This window comes from Athene cunicularia (genome assembly GCF_003259725.1).
Source record: "Athene cunicularia isolate RWA chromosome 13 unlocalized genomic scaffold, athCun1 chr13_part1, whole genome shotgun sequence".
In the NCBI taxonomy this organism is placed as follows: domain Eukaryota; kingdom Metazoa; phylum Chordata; class Aves; order Strigiformes; family Strigidae; genus Athene; species Athene cunicularia.
The window spans coordinates 6747823-6751254 of NW_020799117.1; positions in this window are offsets into that span (position 1 = coordinate 6747823).

Sequence of the window (3432 nt, forward strand, 5' to 3'; positions counted from 1 at the left end):
TCTGGGGTGTGAGATGAGGGTTTCTCTTCCACGAGGCAGTTGTAAAACTACCTGATAGGGCCTGGCCCAAGCAGGTCTGAGGGTCTCCAAGGGGGACTGTGCTGTGCCAGGTTAGATGGAACAGTGGTGTGGTATTAATGTCTGTGGACATTCTACAACTTCTGGGACTCATTTCCTTTTTTTTTTTTTTTTTTTTTTTTTTTTTTCTCTTTTTGCAAATACAAGGGCTAGGGGAAGTGGGGACGTCTGTGGGAGAGAAGGAGACCTGGAGCCCAGCAGGCAGCTGGGATCAGACCCTGTGCATTTCTCACCCCTGAAGCAGCATACAAGACTTCTCCTTCTGCTGAGGGTTTCAAATAAAAGTATTTCAGTTTTGCTGCTCTGGAAATTACAATTTTTATTTCTGACTGCACGGGTACAAGTAGGTTGTGGGCAGAGACTTTTATAGGGCTTGCTGGGCTTGGGTCTTCTCTCTGCCCCAGCAAAGCTGCTCCTTGGCTGTGTCCTGGGATGCAGCAGTCTGGTTTATGTCAAAGGTGGGGCTGGAAAAAGCCTGGCATGTGCCGATGGCAGCGGCATGGTGGATGCTGAGCTGCTGCTGATCTGCTCGAGAGATCAAAGGAGCAAAAGCCAGCCCACACGCTTGGAGACGGCTGGGCACCGTGCCAGCATTGCTGCAGCTCAGCTTATCCTCCCGCTGCTGAAAAATTCATGCCATTGCCGTGTGTCATTGGCAGGGCTCTTTGGGCAATCAGTGCTATAAAAAAAGTTAATCTCTTGAAGCTATGGTAGAAAAGTCTCCTTAAAGCATGGTGGAGAGTGTGGCCTGCAGAGGGGGATTGGAGGCCACCTGAACCCCAGGGTGGGAGCAGTGGCTGAGCTCAGGCAGCTCCTGGTGGCTGGGGTATTTCTGACTGTGGAGAGTCACCATGGCTGCATCCACAACCGTCCTTTTTTCCGAGGGTTGAGCACTGCAGGGCTGCAGCCATTCCATGAAAGGGCTTTGCTGAGGCTGCCCCTTCCAGGTGTCACTTAGCAAAGCATCGCTTCTGACAGCCAAGGCAACCCTGGGGAGTTAAAAATCAAGAAGTCTAAAGGAAAATATAATCGCTGTTATTTGTGCTGCTTCTGATGCTGGGGAGAATAATTTGGGTTCACCTTGTGGGAAAAAGCAGTGCATGCTGCTGAGAAATTGGTACTCTTGGAACAAGGGTGGGAAGGCAGCAGGGTGACAGCCTGGCCACCCCTCAGAAACCTGCCCACACCCTGAGCCAGCAGCACTGGTGGGTCCCTGCTGGGATACCACTTGTGCCAGGACTCATGCCATCCCACTCTGCTGGAGGTGCTGGAGAGCTAAGGCACAAACAGGCTTGTGAGCAGAAAACAGGGGTAAAGCAGGTGAATCCCATCTTTTCCTCTGGCCATAGAAAATGCTGCTTCCCCAGCAGGCCTGGGGATGACAACCTACCCTTCACAACACCCCATCAGCACACAGGGGGTGAGACTGCTGTGGGGACTCATCTGCAGTTAGAGTTTTATTAAATATAGCCACAGGGAACTGCAAAACTCAGAAGCCCATCCCAGCAGAGAAAACCAGCTGAGGACCTTCAGAGGGGCAGCCAAGTGCTCCCTCCCCTGGCTTTAATTTGGGATTAACCCCAGCTGTGGTGGGGTAACAGGGAGAGGGGGAGGTCAGGTGATGCTTGTCCTGCAGCTTAGGCAGTGGGGAGGCTGCCCTGCTGTTCCCTTCTTGGCCTCTCTGTGTGATGAGCCCCCCTCAAGCGAGCAGGTAGGATGTTGTGGTATCCCTGGGGTGTTTTGGGGGGTGGGGTGAGCTCCTGGTTTGGGATGCGGAGCTGGTGGCAGGATTTGCAGCCTGTGGTGCTGGGGCAGCGTAAATGTTGTGTGGTCAGACTGGGGGTTTGGAGCAGTGTGCTGTATTCGGGGGTTTCTTCTGTTGCTTGTGCTGCTCCTGTCCAGAGGCAGCCCCGGTCTTGGGCCCATCAGAAATGTCATTGCACTTTGTCTACAAAGTGCTTTAGCATTGTGGGGTAATTGAAGCTGGCAAGGACCTTGGGAGGTCTCTCCTTCAACCTTCTCCAGCCTGAAGCAACTCTTAGAATTAGAAAAAACCTCTCTTTTTTTCTCACACCTCCCCCAGGATCTCTCTTGTGCTTCTCCACAAAGCCCACTGATGTCTGAGCTTAGAAATGCTGTGCCCAGATTAATGCACAGGGATCGTGCTCTTTTAGGATGAAGGTGTTGAGAGGGATTTATTATGTAAACCCAAACAGCTAAAATATCAGTCCTAATCCAGGTAGGGACTGATTTCTGCTGAGCAGAGCTGACTCCCAAAGAAGCAGGCTGTATTTCTTTGTACACCTTGGGGTAACTGAGAGCCTGAGCCAGCTGGCCATGGGGCTGGTTCCAGTTTGTAGCTGGGTTGTCCCGTGAGAACATCCCTGTGTGTCCCAAATGCAATCCCCTTTCCCTGCTTTTGGTTCCAGCAGGGGATGTGAATAGCAGGTTTTTTCACATCTGCTGGTTGCCTGTGCCAAGCATCTCTACTTGGGTGTCCCAAGCCCCCCTGTGTTTGTGCCCGTTCTTGCGTGCCCTCCCTCAGTTCAGCACTAAGGCATGCAGCAGTTGAGAAAGCCAAAACTTTCAGGCTTGGGTCAGTAAGCACTGGGAGAGTGGTTTCGGGGATGGGGTTCATGGGAAGTGTAATACCGATGTTGTTGGGGGGTGTAATAGGTATTTAAGACTCAGACATACCCCTTCACTGGTGCCTGGGGGTGCTGCTGTATGGACAGTCCTTCTGAACCTCCCAGGCGCAACCCTGTGCTGTTCCTAGTGCTGCTGCAACGAAAATGCAAGCAGAGCATTACAAGAAATGGCTTCTGTTTTATTCTGGTATGGAGAAAATGAGCACATGGGAGACTTCACATGTCTTTGTTCTTAGGAGTAGCAAATGAGGAACGGGTAACCTGTGGCTGCGTGAATTATAGGTGCTTGGCTGCCATGGGGGAGAATGTGGCTTCGCCCTTGGCCAGGAAGAGGTCTGGGGAGTCTGAAGCAAACCTCTCTGTGCACCCACCTCCTGCACCCAAACAGTGGTTCGGGGCTCCCAGATGATGCTCTGGTCCTCGTTGTGAGCAAGAGATTTCATGACGTCTCCTTCTGGCCCTGTGTGTTAGTGTTCTGAGGTGTTCCCACTTGTACTGCCTGGATTTCCTTTCAACTGCCGTCTAATAAATACACTTACAGACACTCGGGATGGGCTGATATGCACCGACACGTTGCTGCCTTGCTCTAGCCTACGCTGGCATCTTCCCCACAGGGCTGTTGAATTAAATGAGTGTTTTACGAGTATTTCCCCATTGCTAGCTGGGCCGTGGCATGACTGCTGGACAGCAAGCCTGAGGGAGTGTC